Source organism: Varroa destructor, unplaced genomic scaffold (assembly GCF_002443255.2).
Source record: "Varroa destructor unplaced genomic scaffold, Vdes_3.0 BEIS01000004.1, whole genome shotgun sequence".
Lineage (NCBI taxonomy): Eukaryota > Metazoa > Arthropoda > Arachnida > Mesostigmata > Varroidae > Varroa > Varroa destructor.
The window spans coordinates 41492857-41517323 of record NW_019211457.1 but is presented as its reverse complement, the minus strand read 5'-3'; the positions used below and the strand labels follow the sequence as shown (position 1 = coordinate 41517323).

Below are 24467 nucleotides of genomic sequence, written 5' to 3'. Positions count from 1 at the left end.
TACGAGCACCCAAATTTCACGCTAAAATCATAATTAGGTCTGCGTTATAATAGCCGTCGGGTAATAATTACCGGCAAGTATTTTCAGTAGGGGCTTCTCAACTCGTATATAGTAATTGGATTGTAATAGTAGATGATAATTTTGTATCGTTCTAGGACGAGTGTTCCTATTGTATAGAAGCAGTAATTCTGCCTAATACTGGACAATGCGTGTTATAGTTTACTACACGTCTTGAGACGTTTCAGTTTGCTATGCGATGTGATTGGCCAATGTTTTTGTTCAACGAAATGTTTTTTGCTCAATTTCTATTTAGTTGTCTGGCAAACGTAGCTGTCAATAACGCTGAATCTTGATCGGGTCAATCTCGAAGGCCGATCAACACAGTAATGTCTATCTAGACGCGTTTGACTACCGTAAGGCGTTGCCGTAAACGAGTACGTATATATTCATCTAATTATCGCCACACGTGCTGCGCGTACGTGGACTAGACACGGTATATCAGAGGCGTAAAGGAGCAGGACGAAAAATCCCCGAATTGCGGTTCACCTTCAGACTCACACGGACGCGTGCCGCTCGTACGCGAAGTTTGTTTGTTCAGGCCGAATAATCCGGGGATCAGTGGTGTTGTTAAGCGGTCAACATGAGCTTCATACGCATTACGACAAAAATCGTTTTTTTTTCACTGATATACGCTATGTAATAGATAGCTATAGAAAATGTACTAGCATCACTCGATCATACTGAAAATCTTGCGGCGCGCAATAGTGCTGCAAACGGCTTCACCCACATAGAAATCGTGTGCGAGGATATACATTAATTGAAACAACCTGTACACTGGCGCACAGCGTAACCAATCTACCTACATTTTTTGCGTCTCTATATCTGCCTGTAAATCGAACAGTGCGCCTGAAGTTCGCCAGTTGCCACTTCAACGCGACTAAGGGCCACGATGCCGCAGTGGTCTAACCAAATTCATTAATTTCTTTTTTCAAGCCTTCTGTCTTGTACACGATGCCCTGCTGCGGTGAGTCATTGTGCTCAACCAACGGGCTGACAGCCGTTAGACGGTGAACAGTGGCTACACCGTCCTGGAAGTCCTGCTCGCAGCGGCCACACGATCGTGCCGTAGTAACCTGCACGGCATATTGCATAGATAAGGCAGTGTCGCCATATTTACTATATCATTCTTTTACTGTATATACCGCGGCAACCTGCTGAATCGGTTGACGCCGCAGATTCACGACAATGAGCTGCTTCATCCACCGGGATACTGAAGAAAGCGTTCATTCAGCTGAAGAAATCCACGACACTGCATAGGATTGTATAAACGTATGCAGGAGGTGGTTTTCGAATTAAACTTGATGCTTTTCTATTATGATTATTTTTTTGTCTTTCACAGTTCCTCTATAGTGCTTGCAGCTATCGCATAATGGCATAGCTTGAATGGTTAATAAGTTACGATTTCGGTAGTATATGGGCGCGTTGCACTGATGTACGCTAATACTGCAATACAATGGCAACATTCGCAACACGATGACCTCAGAGAGATCGGTCGAAAGGCTATAGAGACATCGTTTAAGCCTCCATCGATCGCAGGCAACAGTCTTTGTCTCTACCTGAAAATGGGACAGAAGTGAAAAGGCCAAGACACGAGAGTGCTGGGTGCGAACAAGCGTTAACTCTCGGAGTATTATTGGGCGTCTTTACTGCTACCGTTCATGTTTCTGTCGGTGCTGACGTAGCTCGTGGTGGGGATGGTGGCATTTGCCGCCAACAGATATAGTGACAGGCACTCCAGCTGCCCTGTGACCCAGATTTGTAGCCGCTTTGTCCTCTTTCCATTTTTTCTCATTCTCGTTGCGGACTGTGACCTCTCTGTACTCTCAGTGCGCCGTACTCTCTATGGCATAGCAAGGCTGCACGAGAAGAAGTCGTGCGACCTGGGTCCTACACAACGATTATTTTTTCAAACACTGTTTTTGCCCATCTAGCTTTATATGTGCAGACAAAGGTACAAGACAAGCTTAACGGGACAGCTCAGTGCGTCAAACAGCACACACCGAACTGTCCTATTAGGCAGTTTTGCTTTTCCAGCTTTAACCCAAAATTCCCTCGCCGCACTCCCCACTAACCCACTTATGTATCTGCAATCAACAGACCATCACAAGCACTTTACATAGATATGGTATGGATATATATATATGTCAAAATACTATATAGAACCTAATTGTTGCCCCAGTCGAGCAACAGATATTGCAATATCAGTAGCGATGCTCAAGTGGCTAGTGTATGAAAATTGTAAGTGGCTGTGTTCCAGCAAAGTTACCTATCGATGCAATTGCCTGATGTTCTGCGTTCTCCATTTTATACAACATGAGTATATGGGGGATGTGCTATTGCACCATGGTTATTGATAATTGTACAAAGGCTTGCACGCTCAGCTGTTGAACAAAGACAGATGTTGCACTGAATCAACTTGCGAGATCGTGACTTTTCTATGAACTTACGCTGCTAATTGACTGTAGCAGAGAATCAAGCGACCACATTAGCATTGATCTCCTCGTCCGTCGATCGTATCTAGCCTTTGAAACGTCGTGACAACCTCACTATGGTCAAGCATCGGCCGTTTAAACTATAATTGTGGTGGTAATTGTAAGAGTGTCGGGACCGTGCGATGAAGATGGCGTTGCCGGTGCTGCGCGGTCCTTGTGGCTAGTAGGCGATAGGCAATGATAGATCGAGACTGGCCCTTATTGCTGCTTTTTTGACATTTCATATAACATTTTTGAATAAAAAAAAACTAACCAAAGTAGTTAGTGATCAACTAACGGATCACTCGGTTATGATATATGGATTCTGTATTGTTTTTATTTCACATGGATCAAATATGCCTCCGCTAGATGGTAATGTATTCATGTTTCGTTGAGATAGAGCCGCTTGGAAACAGGCAATGACCGATCTTTACACTGAGCATTGTGCTACCGCAGAGAACCTATTCGCTCACAGTCGCCGTTTATCTTAATTGTCTCTTTCGAGCTTCCGTCGAACGAGACGACGATTGACGAATCCCTACGCGAACGACTACCAAGACAGCTGTCACCTACGTTTTAAAGTTTAATTAATGACAGTGTCGCGTCCAAAGGTACCGCGCGATCATGAGGTATACATCTACTATTCGGCTGTACGAGCTGTGTATAGAGATCAAAAGTACTTGTAGGCACGGAGCTGAACGTGATATTTCCTCCAAGACTATAGACAATGAGCAGGAACTAAACAAAGTTCAACGGGTGACCCCTCGTTAAACGTTGTCTATCATTGGCGACGCGTTCGCTCCTGCTCGTGTAGCTGCGTGCGGACAATCAACTCGATCTAACATCTTCTTTCTCCGAGAGCCCCTTCAACATCAACGAATGCATTGATTTGATACGTTCCAGACTCACACAGACTGGAAATATATATCGTCAGGACCCCCTGTAGGTTAACAAGGCCAACCATTCACTGTATTATGTTCACATAATCGGATTCATGTTAGAATTCAGCATCCTCCAACAAGAAACTGCTGTCCATCCCTACGTCTACTTAATTTCATCCTTTTTCCCGCGCAAAGACATCAGTTAGCCGTCGTTTATGTACGCCAGTAATCGTTGTCTAAGAAAAGCTTTCATGTGTGTTATCGTAGGCATCCACCTAGGACAGTCGGTGGCTAAAGTTCACTATTATTAAATATAAAGCCGAGAAAAAACGTCTATAGAGAGCGATTGTCGATCGGATTAGATAATGGTAGCGTCTGCTGCCTCCATCGCGGTTCTCGCCGCCTCAACCCACTAGTGTCCACGATGGGTGGCAGTGACATTCGGTTTGTTTGAACTCAGTAACTTTGTCTGCCTTTGTGTTTGTGAATCGTTGCGGCGAATGATGAGTCGATTTGCCTCTTGTTCCTAGCCTTCTTTTTTTCGATGTCGACCTATGGGGGGGCAATTGCGAGAAGCCACCGGCCAGCAACCAGAAGCCCTTTGCGGGACTCCATCCGTTAAAATAGCTAGTAGTCGTGCGGGGAGTGGCGCTAGCTGCGTGATTACGCTGGTGATTGTCGTCGCAATATGCAGCAGCGCCGCTTTTTCATAGACAGTAGCATTTAGTGCGGCATCGTGTCGATTCGACGTGTTAATGTTTCATTCTTCATGCCAACAATTGCCGCTAAAACAAAGGAAAATCGTCTTCCCTGAAAGCTTGGCAGCTGTAGCCTTTGCGCTACGCTATCGTGAGGCCGCAGCGGTGCTGGCAGTTTGACGCGTTCGAGCACGGGCTATATATAACCTCGTGCTATAAATACTGCAACGTTTTTTCCAGTAGCCTGCAAGTAGGCCGCTTACATCAACTACAAATGTAGGATAGGCAACAACACTTACATGTAGTCGTTCGCACACCTCGAACCTTACGGATACGAAGTAAGGCCATAGAGACTTCAATCTAATGCAGGGTAAAACGATGGGCTTTGCTTGATTCTTATGGAAAATTTATCAAAATATGGTACTTATTGAGCTACACAGATTAACCAGCAACAGCCTACTATACTTCACTTATTCGTATCGGTCATGACATTGCTGACCTCTGCGTTCTCCAGATTTTGTCGCGGCAGATAAAGGCGTCATCTATTTATAGAACGTTACAGCATTAACCATATATGCCCCTAGCATTTCCGTCGGAACAATCGACATCTCGCATTTAGTTCAATATGATAATCCGAAACTTTTTTATGGCCAAATACGTGTAGCTAAGTGTCGCAAACTGGCAATCATTCTTGGAAGAAAAGTTCGAGTATGGTAAGGTATTTATTCTAGGGCGTCGCATTGTCACACATTGTCCCGGTAGGGAGGTACTTTTATTATGTTTTGACTTAGCGAAATTATTATATTCTGTATTATTATTATATTATACTTAATCAAATGCCGCCATTCAGCCTGACATTAGTCTACGCCATATAAAACATCTAAGGCTCAACCAATTTGACTACGATTTCAAGTGCCATAAAGGTTATGTGAATCTAAACATAAGTATTGGCCGGCCATAACATGTAACAACTAGGCTATAAGATCAGGCAAAATGATAAAACGTTTAGGACAACAATTTTACAAATAACATGATTCATAGATACATTATAAAGACATAGGAACATTATGCTTGTGAGCAGCTTAATAAATGGCAATGACTCGTCCAGCGATCAACCGGTATGGCCTAGTCGCATAGGCTAAATTAATTCTCCATTTAAACAAAACATGGAAAAGCTCTAAATCTACCGTCATCGTTGTATCAGCCAGTAGTCAGCGGCTATATGGAAGGATGCTGCAGTGTTCTCGATAAAATTATTCTTGAGTTTCGGGGTCCAGCGATTTCACCGACCTCATTAAACGAAGACTTCTTCCTTAGCCGCGGCTACCACGACGACGAAGAAATAGGGCGTATCGCTGTACGCAGAGCTCACGGTCACGCTTAACCGTTTAGCACAATCGAAAGTGCTTTTCTGGAAACCTCGCACTGGCTAAACTCGTCAGTGTCAAAACAAAATACCATAGCACAAGAGATTCGGTACAAAAGCAATACACAGCCAGGACGCGAAACAGCAGGTCTACGAGAAGGCACGCTTAAGCCTGCCTTTGTTGACCTAGTGAACCTCGTTTGTTGGAAACCTCGGCCATCTAGGGACTTAGGACACTTAGGGCAAGAACAGCAACGATGACACGCTAAGCTAAACTCTAAAAGACAGCGCCGTCTGCGATTGTTGGCGAGTTAAGCGATTCAGGTCTGCAGTAGGTGACAGGTGTCAGACGTCTGGGTGGGTTACAGTGTATTATACGATACGTTACTATCAGACAAATGCTTCATTTCGCTAGTGACGTTTCGCAGGCAGCCTCACTTGTAAGTCTATACTCGGCTCACACAGATGATGAAGTTGTGACTGGCGTTCATGTGCTCGCTGAGGTTAGACAGAGCGAGAAAAAATAGCTATTTCCACCACCGCTGTGTGGTTTTAAAACACTGGCTCATATAGCATCTATATTAGGCTTTTTCGTTAGTAAATTTTCTTCTTATGAACTTTGGATCAATAAGAACAACGTAAGTTAACAAGCGGTATTTTTTCAGCAGAAACTCTTCACAGTGTCGCGAGCACAAATTCTCAGGATGCTAGCTCAAGTGACACGCTCCTGCGCATGCATGCACGCACGATTGCATGTACGCGGGTGCCAGGCTGACAGTGTCGGAGTTAGAGGCCCGTTTGCTTGCTGAGGACGTTCCGACGGTCTTCGGGGCGTGCGCGAATGTGGGTCAGCTTCGTGAGTCAACACATGCACTTTTTGCCTAGATTGTTGATGTAACCATAATTTTACTATTTTGTAAAAGAACTTCTACGTTAGAAGGAGTAAAAGCGACACTAGCTAAATAGGTCAGATTGGTATTATATCTTTGATACAGAACGTACCGTATTCGTTCAAGAGTTCATTCTCTCGTGTTCCGAAACGCGAGTCCTCTATTCGGATGTTGACTTAATCAGACGTAAGTATGAACAAACACTCCGTCCTAGAAAACTAGTTCCCACAGCGTGTCTGCGGATTGCGCTCGATCTCATTCTAAAGGTAATGATTAACTGTTTGTTGCGCAGAGGCGCCGAACAACCCAATTAAGTTTAGATCAGATTTGCTACAGAGTATCATCGTGAGTGATTCATACGACCGAGCGACAGGACACCTGAAAGAGCGATGCGGTCACACACGTCGGCCTGTCCCTAATACTTGGATGCAACATGAACAATTGGACCTAGGATAGGCAACGAGAAAACGAAAGCCGGGCCTGTTCCTCGGATGACTCTGCATAAGACCAACCCTCGCTTTACCGATATCCTATACGTCGTAAGTTGTGGAATCTTTAACAGGACAAAAGGTAAATTATCTCCTGCCTCTACTTAGATACTTCGCGCGACCTAGTTAAATAAGTAGCAACAGAACTACTTTATTATAATTCGTAGATAGCTGGCGCCTAAGCTATCAGGTATGTCGATGCAGGTACTCGTTGCAGTTAACGGCCAACTGGCTTTAGCTGTGATAACGGGCGAACCTCTACTTCGATTCGCCAATGCGTCACCGATTTGCGCTCAGTCGGATGCTTTAACCCAGGAAGGCCTAAGTAGAGAGGCATACATCGACTTCCTGGATCGACTAACATTCTGGCTATGAGTTCGCGAAGCTGTAACACCGTTCATCGTTAACGCGTAACAAGATTCGTGGCCAATAAGCACGCTCTCGTATAACGTAATAATTGAAGCCGTGATTATTGTATTGGACTTCCTATAGTCCTGAACTTTTCAGTAGTTTTAGCGCATAATTGTGATTAGAGAGGTTCTTCATTACGTCGCTGCTAGCAAAGTGAACGAAGTTTGCAAACCATATTGCCGTAGGTACTGTACTTACCGAACGTTCTTTCGGCACCCAACAAATCGCAGTCAGAACTGCTGCTTTCAGACCATAACGGGTCCAGCAATGATACACGCTATCGTGTTACGCCATGAGGAAGGAGATTCGGAAGAAAACACCGGAAAAAAATCAAACGCTTAACGGAAAAATGCATGGCCTACCGGCCGCTAGAGGGGGTTGTCGACCGACGTGAGCTGGCCAGAACCAGGTGAAGCAGCTGTAATGAAGCCCGATCGTCTTAAGCGATAGAGATCAATTTAACTATTACTTTGATTAATAGTTAGTTTAGGCAGGCCGAGCAAATAACTAGCGAGAACCGGTTCGTAGTGGATGCAGATAGAATCTATTATATTTATATTGGCGCTCGCAAAGCGCTGCGCCTTTATGTGATGCGACGACAGGCCATTTACTAATACACGATTTTTATGATTAAATAACATTTTTGTTTGTTACGTTCGTTTATCGGTAAATAGTCGTCGAAGCACCGGTCGAATAGCGCCGAATCTACATAACACAGTTATGTCAATTGTTATTCAAATAGCTATGGAGAAACCATTCTATTGGTCCACTCCGGAGGGCGCTACCGTTGCCGCTGTTCATAAATATCCCAAAAGCGTTCAACTGACGACCGTCTGGCCAATTGAGGCGTCGTACGCTTCTTTTTTTTTATGCTGCATCCGCTACCGCTGCAGCTATTACTGTATTCGTGACGGTTTCTTTTTTGCCGTCTTCAAAAAGTGTCGCCGGCAATTTGTACAGAACGTCAATGCCACGACGATTCGTTCACCCCGCAGGTAATGCTTAGTCCCAGCTTGTATTGAATATAGCTGTCATGATTGTGTCTCTAGTTAAAAAAAAAAAAAACCAGCCAACAAATACAGGGCGCACACGCTTTATAAGGAGTGAGCAAGCTATCTCTACCTGCTTACAATTCATTATACTTTTATTGTTTCTCTTATATCTTCTCGTTCGTCTTATTTGTCACTTTGTAGTAGCCCGCGGCAGAGGCGGAGATCGTGGCGCGGATCTCGCCGCTACGTAATAATGAGAACGTAAGAGCGATAAAAATTCATCGCGTCTCTCGCGCTCGTCTGTCCTCCGTCTTTTGAAAACATTAAGCTGCTCCACGACCACGAAGAACAATTTGGCGGGGAAAACATTTGCCGACTAAACTAGACCTGGTTGAGGGTGTCAGCTAGCTTTGTCAGCAGTACGGACACGTTGAGATATCGAAGTTGATGGCAGCGATTTTGATCTATCGTAGGCCTAGCTTGGATTAACATGAACATGATGTGTTATCTGCTGGAACAAAAACAGTGCACACATTCATACCATATAGCAACGTCGTCGCGACTGGCTACTACGTACGAGTCGATGTTTTGCTAACGGGTTAAAAAAAAGTGTGTAGGTTGGGCACGTGTCACTGTTGACCACTGCAACATCCAACCATTCAGTAATTATGCATTTCATGCGCTGTTACCACGAAGTTATATATCTATTGGCCTGCATCCACTAGATTGCTACTGGTTATGCGCTCTCGTTCGAAAGAGGCATAACAGGCCACGCCATATCGCCCTATTATCTATTCACATCCACATATATGTGTGTGTGTGTGTGTGTGTAATCCGGTCGGCACTAACTAACCTACCTTTATTTATAGTGGTCCGGTTAGCCACTGGCCAAGACGATTGTTTCCTCCAGTCCAGCAAGCGGAATCGCCGAGTGGGTCGAAATGCTGGAATTAGTCCAGCATCAACACTATCGACTGGGTTGCTGTCGTGAGGCATCGGTGTTTTCGGTCGAACGATTCCAGAGGCTGGCTCGACCCGAAGTGATGAAATAAACTCGCTGCGGTGATGCTCACCACAGCGAGTAAAGCGGATGGCTGAGGTGGTCAAAGCGATGCTGGCAATATTCAAGCGGTGGCAGCGGCGATGGCGACAAATATACGACCGACACAAGGTGATACGCTATATGGCGACGATGAGCTGCCGAGTAGCCGGAATCGATAATTTCGGCGTAATATTGAAATGGTTCGCGCTCCAAGAGAGACGCAGAGAAACATTTGTACCTATCACCGTAGATCATTCGGATGAGCCCCGAGTCTACTACAATGGTTTGCATGGTATTACAAATAGCCAGCGCTCACGAAATGCTTATTTTAGATTAACGAAGTTTTTTTTTGTTTTCACGAGAATTCGCTACATCAGAGCCCATAAATGGCTGTGACGCGCTTACCCTTCCGATTGGGTCATCTTTTTTTAGCTGGTACCTGGCTAAACCTCAACTGCGTATCGTTCCGTATCGTACACTGGCAGTGATCGGAGATTCATCTAACGTACGCAGTCAGATGGGATAAAGTACAGAGGAGGCCTGCAGAACTACTACCATTATTAACGATTGTTTACGGAGATATGATGAGATCGGGCCGCTATAGCGCCACACCTAAGTCTTCTACACGTGAAGCGCCAAGTGATAAAGCTCCTGGTTGCGGCAGTCTACAATATTCAACTAAAGTCAAATTTTTCGCGTGTGTCTGTTGCTCATGCGGTTGGCCATGCCGACGACGTGAAAGCATCCGATGATCTGATTTAGCGTTAGTATCAGCATCATCATGCTAATTTCTTCCTTGTCCCCGGCGCAGGGTTTCACCGAGGACAGTCGCGTGTCGTCATTGGCACAGCAGCAGCAGTAATAGCAGCGTTGCAATCTTTTAGGTGAAACGCTGTAGCTGACGCTGATGGCTCCCATTGCCTCCATTCTAGCTGCCGGTGTCATATTGAAGCGAATAATAACTGGCGACTGCCGACTCCCATGTGGCGCTTATGCCCGATCGCTCGTGTCTTTGGCATAGCGAAGATTGGCTGGCTGTCGGTCGATCGGGCGGGCGGTCGGTCTGTCTGTGCACATACATATGTGCACTCGTATACGTGCGCGACTGTGCGTGCCTCCTAGATACGCATCTTCTTGAAATGTATGAATCTGGTTAGAGGCATGATAGATGACAGAATGACACCTCAAGACGCAATGCAAGAAAAGAAAAGAAAAACGTACGTATACGCGCACAACGCTAGTAACGGTAGCCGTAATAGTAGAGAGATGAGAAATAGGCTTGCTTTTCTATATATATATATATGTGTGTGTGCGTTCGCTTAATGTGATCTTGACAGGTTGGCTCATTGGCAACGTCCCTACCCCATTTGTTCGTCGCTCGCGTATTTCCGCCGCTCGTGGCGGTTGAAGTAGTGCAAAAAAAGAAGCTAAAGTGAAATGAAATGAGAGAAAAACGACGTTTGCGATGAGCTGTTCGTTGGTGGGACTTTTTTTTGTTCTTGTTGAAGCGCGAGAGCTTCTCGTTGACTGCCTGGTGTCTTTGCGCTTACCTACTTTACTTTTGCTGGCGTGTGACCGTTCACCTGTCGTTGGGCTGTGTATGCAATATGGGTTTGTTGGCTTCGATGGCGGGCTTTGGCCTAGAAGTGTGAATCCTGTTGATGCAGTGGTTCCATTATGCGTTTACAGCTATTCCTTGGCAAAATAGAGAGATAAAAAAAGGAGAAAAAGCAAAAGCCACGCTTGGTTAGTGGGTTTTTTTGGCGCTACCGGTTACCGGGTGACAGCAACAGCGGCGGTGGCAGAGGCAGCAGCAGATGATCCAGCAAGACATGTTGCACCATCCGAATCTTTTCGAATGACCACAACGTCACGCTGGTACAGACGCCTACATAGATGCCATCTCCGAGACAGGGCACGTCCATGTTCAGCCACGTACACGAGGATCCATACGATATAGATACAGTGCCTCTGTGAAGAACGATACGTTCGCTCATTGCCCGATCTGACGCTTGACAACGGGTGTTTCCTTGTGAAAACGAATGCGTAATCGCTACCAACAACAACAGTACTACGCTGCGCGTAGCACACCCACACGTACGTTGGACATTGATCAGGTCCGGGGATGCTGGCAGCAAGGGGGACGGGATCATTCGGCGGCACCTAGCGAAATTTCTGACTATATTTTTGAATAATACGAGTAGTCAGAAAGGGTCTAGATGCATGTTAATAATAAACAGCACCAGGAGGTATAGTAGGTCCGATCCGACGGGATAGACAGATATATACTACAACCATCACAGTACACGGCTGGCCGGGTACTCGAATCTCTATTACGCTCTTATGGTCTTTTGCGATCAGTTTCAAGTCGTTCTGTGGGACTCATGAAAAGGAATGATCGACGAATAGGACCATGTCAAGAAGAGCCAGTGACCGGTGGGTGCTGGACGGAGACCCCAGAGTAGAGGAGACCCGGCGGGGATCTTTGAACTAAAACTGTCTGTTGCTAGAATCGATCAGATCGAATAAGAATCATTAAATAGTTGGTTTTTTCTTACGTTCAAACCACATATGCTTTAACGGTCTTTGGCGCTGCTAGCGATAACTATGGCACCAGCCGTTGCGACCAACGAGAAATTCGATCACCCCTGTGACTCACCCATCACGTCACTGTTATTCCTGGATGAACAACGAAGACATAATTAGACAACGCTTTATGTGGTCCATGGACGATGAGTCACCCGCCTTCGTCGGCGGGCATCACGTCAACGTATTTCGTAATTTTGCTGTTTCGTTTTCTCTCCGTCTGCGCCGTACTTAAGTTTCTCCCTAGCGGAAAGCCTGTATACCTGTATTGAAGCATTTGCGTCTGGCCTTAGCTGACCACGACTCACTGGCAGTAGAAAAGCGTAGTCGGGTATTCGGGCGTTTACGGCCCCACGGGCGGGCAGCATCGATATCAGCCGACGATTGTCTTTTGGGGTGAAATACAACGATAGAATCGTAGGCAGTGACTTCGAAACGGCCTTGAGCACATTTGTCCACCTTGTCATATTCACCCAGTAGCATTAATAGTTGTCTCTGCTGCAACCAACGGCGGCGGAGACAACAGAGGAACGTATTCTAATGGGCAGTGGAAAAGGTCGACTGAAGAAAACAGCATACGTGAATAGGACTAGGGAGAACAATACGACAAGCTGTCGTAGGGAAGTCAGACAGGAGAAACGACGGGGGCGTCGAGAAAACGATCATTTTAATCAAAAGAACACCATTACCGGAAACTATAACGAAAAGCAACAAACAAACAAACGTGCATTAGATGACACCGGGACTAAGAGCTATTCTCTGTACAGCTGTTAGCAGCGCTGTGCAACGCCACGACTTCAGCAAGCAAAACCCGGACCAGCCAAAAAGCGCAAATCGACAACATCGGCAGAAGAAAAAGGCCGAGGATACCATTGGTGGCCACTACTGTGCTGTTTTTGCTGATGTCACAAATGACAACAACGGCGCTAATATGGCGTCCCGAATGTATAACATAGAAGTCCGTATGCTTTCGTCCGTTCCCTGTTTTGGACCTCTTGACCGGCTGCGCGCCAGCCCAAACTTTTCTTCTGGAGCAGTAGCGACGGTCGTGGCGCTGATGTGGTTCGGTAGTTGACGGACGGACGGACGGACAGACGAATGAGGAGTTGCGAAGACTTACACGAAGGTAACCTCACGCAGTTATCGATAAATCTGAGTTAATGAAGCGCATGCGTTAATACAAACGCATCATATTCTACGTTATGCTACACTAGCGTCCTCTATCTCAACTTCCGATTCACCGATTGTCAACGAACGACTTAACACAGTTGAAATGTAGTCGCTGCAAGTTACACGGGAGCTTGTTTCAGTTCACGAAAACAACGACGACGACGACGACGACGACGCAGCTAGCCGAATTCAACCCAGTCTAGCAATTTTACTATCGCCGATCTGTAGGTAGTGCAAACTCTGACATCTGACGTCTAAATAACCGACGTCGCAATGCCCATGACTTCTGGTGCTGCTAGCGCCGCCGCTTTTGACGCGAATTAGTCGGCGATTGCTACCGAATCGAATTCGGCGCTCATCCAATCGCGGTACTCTGCCGTTCCGCCCCGTTGTCGTTCCGTTTGTTTATTGCGTATAGCACGGACGGCCGGATACATCGTCAGGACGGAGCGAATTGCGTTTCCCTAAAGCTGAAACGGCAACAGACGTGACAAACCCACCACGTCGACAGTGGTACGAGTAAGTGCAATGGGGTGACACGATGTTACGTAAGTATTAGATTATACTTCAACTGCTGCTCGTGCTATCGCCGCAGACGTGCCGTCTCTGCCCCAGCGAAGGGCAGTTCGGGTGGCTGCTGATTTCTACTCTTGCTGCCACTGATGGTGGGGTACCCGCGAAATTGCACCGCGATAGAAAAGCTAGCACTCGATCTTCTCGCAGATCTGAATAGAAATTAGAAGCTAAGCAACTAACCCGATAGGGATGACAACCAGCAGACGTTCAGCGGTTCAAGCGTTGAGCTGGCCAGTCAGCGGATTCATTTCAATCGGATGGATGCGCCAAGTAGCAGGAACAGAAGGTAAAGATCAGTGGACTTTTATTGGTGCGATCTATTCGAGATTTTGGACGGTGAAATAAAACACTGCGCTCTCTGAGCCAGGACCGATACAGAACTACGGATCTATCCGCTTGTCATCGTCCTGCATCAGCGGTAGCAAACGAGAGATGAGACGACTTTAACCGGAGAAGCGCCCGCGACTACGTCCAAACACGCCATTGTCTGCTCGCACCGAGTCGGGGGTGTATGGTCTATATATATGTGTTTTTATGTCAGTTAGGGAGAGATAAAGAAGAACGTCATCAACCAAACGAGAGGTGGACGTCGACAGCTGAATGGACAGTGGACACCGGTTAGGCTGGCCCAGTTTAATAGTGGCCGCGGCGAGGACGACCGTTCAGTCAAATTCAGGCAAAACGCGTTATTATTATCGTTGTTGCCTTTGTCAGCGTCACCAGAACGCTCTGATCTAGTTGTTGCTGTTTTTTGGGTAATTATTAGCTCGTATGACCACAGCTGTACACGTGCTTTTCCTGTCGTTACTGGCGGTGATGCCGCTGCACGTCATCATGATAATATCAGACGTACGTATTCTACCTGTACAATAAAATACTACACTTGCGCCGAGATAATATAGATATACCGAGAAATATAGATAAAGAGATAGCAATGGGTAGGTAACGCGTTTATTTGCTTAACTTAAAGACATGTCGAGGTTTAAGTTCGAAATTAGCCGTCTGAAGCAATGCCTAACACGTTCAGTACCAGACCTACAACATACTTCTAACGCCTCTTCAGATCCAGTTCGCCAGCACATATTATGTACAAATACGTGCAGCGTCACCACGGCGATGATAATCATGGCGGCAGTAACAACGCCCCGAATAGCGACACAGACGAAAAGTATGCCTTGTTTGCATAGAATAGCTTTTGTTGCAAACCGAAGTCGAACTCTATCTATCATTTTAGGCCATATTGCTATTGTTGCCGTTTTTCTTTGTTTGCCAATTACGAATTATCATCCTGTGCAACAACACCGCATTTATGTACATTTTTCCCTTCAATACGCGTAACGCTTTGCCATAAGAAAGACTATAGACCCGTATGTGTACTTGTCATCGGTGCAGAATATGAGGAACGCTCGCACGTTACTCCACCGGGATAGTGGCCTAACCTGATATGCATGCAGGAAATGTCTGTTGTACAATACGCTCGTGGTCGTGTAGGCAGGCATGTAAGCATTCGTCTTCTGTGGTCCACCAGAAATACATTATCCAGATTCGAAACCGGAGCAAAAGCAGATAAAATTGCTAGAGAAAATTTATTGGAAGAAAATGAACCAGAGGCAGGCGGAGGTTGCGGATAAAATATCTGCTCTATTATTTAGCGCTTGTTCGGTTCTCATCATGCATTTGCTCCTCAGTCTGCCCTTACCTCCGGCTCCGGCCTTACAAGATGGCTAGCGTTCGCAGCACTGCTTGCCCATTCTTGGGCATTATCTTCATTTCGTATCCCTGCTCTCTCGCTCTTTTTCCTCAGTTGTTCTTATTATATTTTTCTTTGATTTGTCTTCTTGTCTTTTCCCTCAATTTATCTCACGTTTTTGCTTCAATAGCTGCTCCGTTTTGCAAATCTATCTATGACATATCTGTGCGTGTGCGTATACAATATGGCTTGCGTTCACTCTGAAATGCTCTGCTACACATATAGCAGTAGCAACAACAACATCGATCTATCTCGACATTGTCGTATTCGGTGCTGTCGCTCGAGGATGTTCTGCTGCAGCTGTTACGTTCATCGGACGTTGCCGTTGTTTATGGACGTTATTGCTACGAAAAATTAAAGATGAGTCGGCTGGTTGATTGGCCAGTCGTCTACGATGAGCCTGCTGTTGTTGCCGTCGTTTAGCTTGTTGGTCTCGACCCGCAAAGTCTGCCAATGCTTCGTATTCGGTCGGTTCGCTGGTTCACCGCCGTTGTCCTCGTCAATATTGCGGCTGTTTCGGTGACTCGCGCATCGCTTGCCCAGGGCGTGGCGAAAAAGAGCAAAGAAGCTGAATAATAACCCGAACGGATCATCACGGCCTCTGCTGCTGCTGCTGCTGCTGCTGTCGCTTCTACCGACTGCTCTCAACAACGGAAACAACTGCAGCAGTCGCGCGCGTCAGCAGCCGAAGCGACGACGTTGCTGCCATCAACAGCAACAAATGCCGCCGCCGCCGCTGTCGTTGCTCCTGCTTCTGAACAACAACTCCTCCGAAGATGCCAATGAGCTGTTGTGCACCAAGAGTCGTGGCATAGTCGACAAGTAGCAGCGGCCTGGCCATCCCGAGCCCAAAATGCTGGCCGAATATCGTCTCTCTTTGCTGCTCCGGTTAAAGGCGGTGAAGACGGAAAAAAAGTGATGAAAAAAATGAACAACAAGCAACGCGAACATGACCGAGCAGTACATTAAGCACGTTGCGTTGAGGTAGAGCCACAGTCAAGTACGATGGCATTTGATGCCGAAGGGAATCTATCCGTGCTGCGAACGCGGCCATCGCTGGTATAGCTGCTATCGCCGCCTTCGATAAAAGACCGATAGATGAACGCACGTCTGACAGGACGACCGGACGCAATCCGTACGAAAACTCGAGCAACAACAACAACAACAACAACAGCAGTAACATCATCGTTTAACCGACATCGTCACGGTGCTGGTGGATACGCAGGCGGATGGACGCTGGCTACTTCAGATAGAAGCAACCAATGTTATAGTGGTCGTCGTCGTCGTCTGTAGCAGCTACAGCAGCATCATCATCGCTGGCTGTTACTGGCCGTCTTCTGCGTTTGTCTGGGTACGTGCTGACGTTGGAGACGGCCATTTGCCAACGTAGAGTGGCGGCCAAATCAGGGACAAACCCGCTGTTGGTACTCCATTGCTGGACTTCGACTTTGGCCACCGAGCGTTGTGACCGTAAGTCTGTGTGCACATATGTACGTGGCAGAAATTAAGCGTCTTCGGTATCTCGTGTCGATAAGGCGATGAGCCGTGAACAACAGGACAGGGTTTACGGCAGGTGAACCAGTGGCTCAGAGAAAAGCGAGATCGACCAACGCCCTCGAGGCACGTGAGTGCTGGCCGGCACCAGCGATCCTCGGGCCGACGCTCGCGGAGGAATCACTGACCTGGAGGCATCGACGGCGGCACGATCGAGTGACGACAACGACAACGACGAAGCTGCCATTGAAACCTCGAAAATAAAGCGTCCAGGTGAACGCTTCCGGTTTGACTTGGTCAGCTAGCTGAAGGAGAAAAGCAGGCAAACGTATCAGGCCAAAAAGACCAGCTAAAGCCGCCTGATGAGGAAAATCTATAAAATAGGAACAACATCACCTCTGTCGAACGTAACAATAATTATAAAAACGTAGAAAAGAAAGAAAATTGAACAGTCATTTTTGTCCACCATTGTTTTGCATCTACAGGATCTGATGATGGACGACCTTCAGGTTAGTGTTTATTAGAAGATGATTTTGTGCATTCGTCAGAGCAGAGGCCACTTGTTTGCCTAACGCTGTGCCGTCTACATCGTTGAGAAACAATCGTTTAATTGTGCGGTGTTGTTTTATTTATTTTACCTGTGGATTTAGTGAAAAATAGCAGAGCAATAGAGATAGAAAATAGGATGAAATTAGTTGACTTATCTAAACACGTTTATTTCTGATTGATTAATATTTAATAATAAACAGAATTAAATAAAAACAAGCTTATTTACCTGAAAATAGAGGTACGCTCTTCATTTATAAGTAGCCATACATAGCTGGTCCTTCAATCTAAGACGATTTCTGTAGAACGTGACATAAACCGCGCTAACAAATGAATCACTATTCAGTTACCTATGCCACCGAGATATATATATATAGACTTACTCGTATTTCGGTATACAGTTTGGCAGTTTCCATTCCTATTCCCAAAACAATGCTTTGAATGACCAACGGTATGGTGACCTTCTTTTTCACGAACACGTGGCGTGATCGTATACATCTGGCTGAAGATCTCGCCAAAGCTATAACGGGATCATAAACATCACCGATTCCCTTTCTGCATCCGTGACAGATGATCGTGGCACAGATCGTATGTGTATAACCACTCAACAACCCAGATGACAGCAGATCCTGAACAATCAACAGTCAGCAATCACCGTTTTCATTATTCTTTTTTGTGCGCCGACGTCGCGTCTCGTGCTTCTGAGAGCACTACATTACGGAGCTCGTTGCCGTCAACACGCACTGACCAAATCTGCGGCTGGGGTTTGTCGGTTGTGTCGAAAATGCTACTGCTGTTGCCGCCGACCGCGGCGCCCATCGGCATCATCGTCGTCGTCACTGTAGTCATCATTATCATTGAGTGCGAGTGAGCTGTTGACTGGCAACCTGGCTGGCCATTGTTTTATCGAAATGGATGGCCTCGTTTTGCCCTCAGTGGCAACAGCCGCAGTAATAATGGCACGGTATAATGATGGCGGCATCGGCATCTTATTCCTGCCAAAACGTGTGCACATTAGTCGCATCTGTACAGGTTGTACATGTACATTTATCTGCTTTCGTAACACAGACTATCTATCGATACTGGTGGACATCGGAACTAACCCAGGCGATACTCGGCTGAATTGCTTGATTTATCGAAAAGACCATGGACTTGTGTGTAATAATACATAGATGAGGAGGCATTACTAGTTAGCACCTGCACACGATATAAAGACCCTTACCCTAATGGACCGTTGGGCGTTAATATGTCTGCCTGTTATCGCAGCTGAGAATTCATCGAAGCCACTGCATAGAACATTTGCTATATAATACTGTAATAGATGTAGTATCCTTAAATTTTGCGCAAACTAGGCGAGCTGTCCAAGTTTGTCTCCGATTAGCCAGGCTGATTTCTAATCGAAAGCCAAGCGGAAGCAGAAGCGATATAGGAACAGTATAGTTAGCAGCATAGTTCATACTCTCCTTTTGCGATACAGTCACTTTGGCTAAATATAGTCCGCTTTTCTTCATGCTGCTTCTGCTACCGCCAAGAAGTAAATCGGTGAAAATTGACTTCGGCGTCTTTTTTCCGCTGCGGCCGCGGCTGCTTTCGCTGTGCCAATTTGATCGAGCTAGCTACCCACGACTCTGTCGCCGGTCTGATCAACGATCAGTAACAACGAATAATAGTAGCCTTTACATGATAGTTCCAGCCTCCGTTCTGTCAGTCGGCGGGATTGATGCACACGTCTCAATACCGATCCACTACTAGCACCGAATTCTACTCTAATACGGATCAAAATCATATCGATTAGCGCACCATGGTGACTTTCACCTTCCTTCAAACCGTCGCTACGGCCAGAGGTGCTTCAGTATCATCTAAGTGGCGACAACTGTTAGCGGTATCAATACCTCCGTCGGGGGCATATCATGTCGTATCAATCGTACTGAAAACAAGAATCGTTGCGGAACACGAACTGTTGTTGTTCCCTCCACAGCCATCAACGCTCGCTGCTCAGCGTTGCAGCCATTGATTGCCGCTGGTTTCGCGAAGGTATCCTTTCGAGTTTCTCTGACAGCGGAAAAGTAACGATAAAGGCGAAGTAGGTAGGCGTCCGAAGACGTCTGCTCCCCCTGCCTTCGTCGTCGTCTTTGCTGTCACAGCAGCCGTGGCTGAACGAGCCGGTCGAACGTCGACAGGAGAGCAAGCAGTGTCGCTAGGGTAGGAGGATGTCATCGCCGCCAGCGGCTGCCAATTATCCTTTGCTATTATTTATGTCTATGCTAGCATTTGCGCGCAGTCATAGAAAACGCACGCAGACGCCCGCTCGTAGAGCAGTCACACGGCAATAAAAAGGCTACAGTAGCAGTTGCGTGTTTGTAGTTTATACAGCAAGCTGCCGCCGTCGCCTGCGTGGCTCGAGAGAGGCAAACTGATGCAGAGAAGCTGGCCTTGGTGGGCGGAGCTTGCTAGGAGACCGCTTTCAGTTGCAAAGCCAATAGTTGAAGTAACTGATCTACGGCACCGTCATGCCATTGCCACTGTGGACATTTTAGTTGCCAACATCACAGCTTTTGTTGATAGTTTATGTATTAGAAAAGGTTGCCCGTGCAAAAAAACTGGGGTCGTAAAAAAAAGACCGAACAAAGGCTTCGACGTAACCAAGCATCCGCAACTGATGCTGACGATATCATCCGCGGTTGAGCCTATTTCCACTACGCACTATTGCCTGCAAGCTGGCCAGACCGTCCTGCCTAGTCGATTGAAATAAGTTCTTCTTTTTCGGCCGCTTTCTACGTATTTTCGCTCAAACCGATTCGTTCGTTCAGGTTTGTTTTAGATATTGGCGTTTCCAGTGGAGCGCAGCGTTGGAACAGAGGTAACACAAGCAGTTAGACGACCGCAGGGTTATGCATCTCAACGTTTCGTTGGTCTCTTCCACTCGACGCACCGTGGTAGTGAGAACGTGCCACGACGATCGCTGCGTCGAGGAGGCAGTGCGAAAAATACGCTAGAGACAGAGGCGGAAAGGTCAATACAGAAAACTAAAATAACCGTAGCCAGTGGGCAAACGACACTTCTTAAGCTGCTCGGCTTAAGCTGCCTGAATTTGACCAGAGGGTCCCTAAAAAAATACCCGCTTCATTTTCCATTTCAGCAGCAGCAGCAGCAGCAGTAGTAGATGTCAAACAATCGTTGCTTCCGTCGACGTTGGCAGTGTATCAAAAACACTGTGAGAGACGCTTCGACACAACAGACTTTGCATCACTAATTACGAAATTTATTTAAATGTCCAGCGGTAAATGTGGCGGGAGCAACGGCAGTACTTACTTCTAGACGACTTAGGCCAAGTACGGACATGTGCTGCTCCTTCTTTTGAATACGATACCGCTCGAAGCGTTGAGCTTTGTCGTTCGTTAGCAGAAAGAGACTAGGGAAAAAGGGCTGATTATCGAAACGGGGCGAAGGGTAAGTGTGTCTGCTTGTATGCGCATCTGTATCCATGAGACCGGACGTTGGTTAGTAACGGACCTAATCGGTTACTTTAAGGCTGGGTACAAGATTGCTGGCGGTCATAAAACCCTGTCTGTTTTAAGTAATTATGTAAGGGGTCACTTTTTTATGGAATGAAGGCACAAGACAAATACAACAGTTGTGATGAGGTCTCTCTTTTAGACACACTTGTACACTTGTTAGATCGTACTTCTGCATCGTACATAGAGGCAATAGCACATCTATAAAAAGATGCTCTGAAGCATCCCACGGTTTCACGAGGGCGTGTTCTATAATAGCTCAACGATTGGACACTTGGCAGTCAGTCTACAGAACAACGTAGATCACTTTGCCAAAAACAGTTGGTTGTATTTCGTACAGTATAGTACTATGGCCCAATCGATTTATTTATTAGTTTATTAATTCACTTGTTTTTCCTCTTAGTGTAACGAACGAGCCTTGCTGTTCATGTAATGCGATGCAATGTTTATGTGAAGGTCGTCCATATACAAAATGCTGCTATATATATATATATATATATAAAAAACATATGTACGTATTTGAACGTTCTGTCACGGGTCTCATCTCCGCTTAGCAACCTTTCAGCCTAATTGTTGTCGTTGCCCCTAAACTTTAAAACTACCCGTTAGAATTGTTTGATATCTTTGTTTACATCAGATCGCTAAATACAGACCTGGCTAAATCTGGTTACCGGTTGTTTTCGTTGGCATAAGCGTGATGGCGACGCCGTCAGCAGCGGCAGTAGCTGCCACGAGAGAGCGCAAGTCGTCCTCGGCGTGCGTCATGGTGCTCGTTGTAACGTAGATATAATATATACCACCCTATCAGTGTGTTTATGTGTATATATGGGTGGGCATCCTAAACGTGAGAGTTTTACTTAATTTAGGATAGCACTGGGACGCAGCCTTCGCTGCCACTGCTACTGTGGCGCTATGGGTGGTACGCCAATGGGCCATAGGCGGTCGTCGTCTTTCACAGTAATACTGTTAGTTATCAGAAGGGCGCGATGGAGGAAAGCCGCTACAAAGCCGTCCTGTATCTTTCTCATTCCACTCTTTCAAACATACTCAACGTAAACTAAATGCCAAAAATCATCATAGCGCGGTAGACAGTTCTATGTTGTAGACTACGGATATATATATATATATATATACATATATATATATATATATATATATGGCTGTGGCGGCGGCGACTATACACGAAAAAATTAAACCTTTGACCTTATCACTTTGGTCTGCTTCGGGATTTACTTAAGAGAGTAAATGCCCTAAAAGGTTAATGGCGTACGTAGGTGATACTGTAAAATAGTATCAATAAAAACAAGCAGTGGCAAAAAAAGATTCGTTCTCACGTAAAGAGAGAAACATACAAACGCGAAAACATGACCCGGAGGTGACAAGTTCACGCATACAGCTATATATATATATATATATATATATATATATATATATATATATGGTGGAATACAGAGTCCAAGATATCTAGGGATGCGGGGCCACTACCGGAATAGAAGCTCGTACAAGCAGCTACGCTGTGTTAGCGGCAATCTGGGTGCTGCTTTTGCTATAACATAGAGTGGCAAAGAAACAAGCGACTGCAAGCGAGGACGCGGATAGAGTACGTACGTATCCACGTCCAAGAGGCTGAGAATATGTCGCTACTAGTGTGACAAAGGTCAGTGAATTTGCCCTGGGCACTCCTTGGATAGCATTTTGGCTAACCAACTTTCTTTCTAGTTTTTTTTTGTGAAATAATTTAGCGCACTATTACGAAATGTATACAATCTGAAACCGCTCTGAATATGTATATTGGGATTATTATAGTTGTTAGGTGTATTTCCAAGTTATCTTTTAAACCTCTTCACGGAAACGAATAAAAGTTATGCCCTATGTAAATTATTCCAACTTTTAATTGCAGTAATGATACGACTAGGGAGATATGCCCCATTCCAATTTTCATTGCATCCAATTAGCAATTAAACATATATAGCTTAAGTGTGATCAATTCGACGTCCGCGACAAGCTGAGTCTGCGGCTCAGCAGGTCCGTACATGACTTAGGGGCTTTTCTATCGAACTGTTTTGTTCTTAGGTAATAAATTGTCATTGCATCGTACCACGACAGTAGCAATACAAATTGCTAAAATTTACGGTTTATGCCGGAAAACCGTAGTCGCAAGGGGTCGCTCTAGGTTTGTTCGGGAATCTTTTATGGGGATGATTCACTTCGCACCCAAACAAATACAATTTACATTCCTTAAATATGGATGCAAATCTAGGCTAAAGTGAAATGTTTTTCAATAAGGAGTCTCGTTGAAGGAGACGCTTAGGAACAAGAACCTGTGGAGAGGCACGCGCCTTCAGCGTGCTACTTACTCTAAAGGTGTGACATCCTATTTTTTTCACTGGCATCAGTTACTCATCGTTTCATTTTAGCTCGAAACACTCAATAGTTGTCCTCTTGACTTTAGCAGTCGAGGTCGGTCCTAAGAGTTAGAAGTTTTGCGGTATGATTGAGATAGGACAAGTTCAAGATACGACTCTTTCGAACATCGTTAATGGTCAATTTGGAAGCATTTCATAAACTTATCCATAAGTATGAAGTGGAAGCGTATAACAACTGGTATACGGACAGGTGCGATGGAGAACTTGATAAGTTATTAGCCAAACAGGACGCTTTATTGGCGGTAAATATTAACGATGCGATTTCCGACTTCAATTGTACGTGGACATCTCTAGTCTACTAAGTTACTTTTGGCAAAAGAAAACTGTTCCGTTCCAAAGATAAAAAGGAACTTCTGGCTCGATATATAGATACTTACGTATAACTAATCTTAATAAAAGCGCTGCGCCATCTGAGGTGAGGAAACGGCGGCGAACGTAGGCTCTATAGTCGAGTATCATACGCACGTATTCCTGCAATGGGAACGTCTGCTATTAGCAGTAGTTGTTCGCTGAGTTGAAATATCTCTCTCATCCTGCATCTTTTGATCCTGTGAACATGAACAGGCGTGAACACGAATAGACCTGCTTGTACGAGGTATATATAGTATCGTTCCGTTCAGCTCACTGCGAAAGCTACTGATCATGGGTATATTCGTCCGTAGACACAAGATAGACAATAACAAGCAAACATTTGATCCGGGCAGAAGACCACGCCAGCAATAGCGCAACACGCAGCAAATACAACTGGGGATTTCAACCATCATTTAGTCGCCCAGTCTTCCATCGACGTCCAGCTAACTATAAGTGATCAGTCGTTCGGCAACAAGGTGCATTCGGCGAAGGTGAAACGACGGCCAATTTTCCAGCATTAACAGTTACTATTGCCTTCATAATTTTCTTCTAATATGTCGTTAATGTGAAAGCAGATGTTCTCAGGACGATAGTAGCAACAAGGAAACAGGGACTCGCTGTCTTGACATAGCGTTATCGCGTTCGGTCAAACCCGTGCTCAAACCAAGCGGTCGCTACACTGAAAAAAGAGTAAGAAAAAATAACAACCAGGAGCCACCATACGTAGACCTAGTCAGGACCATACGAGGCCACC

General features: G+C 45.7%; 1 protein-coding gene across 7 annotated transcripts in view; it reads right to left on the bottom strand.

Moving 5' to 3' along the window:
- LOC111249179 (nuclear receptor subfamily 2 group C member 2-like) overlaps positions 1 to 24467 on the bottom strand; it is a 121993-nt gene that overhangs the window by 75894 nt on the left and 21632 nt on the right. Inside the window, exons 1-2 of one of the 7 annotated variants that reach the window (XM_022802721.2) lie at positions 17805 to 18416; positions 10850 to 17513 (exon numbers count right to left, since the gene is read on the bottom strand). The exons of 5 other annotated variants lie outside the window; for them this stretch is intronic. The gene's annotated coding sequence lies outside the window, so the exon portion shown is untranslated. Of the gene's footprint in view, positions 1 to 10849; positions 17514 to 17804; positions 18417 to 23739; positions 23834 to 24467 lie in introns of those variants that run through there. One more of the 7 variants, XM_086988322.1, reaches the window with a different exon arrangement.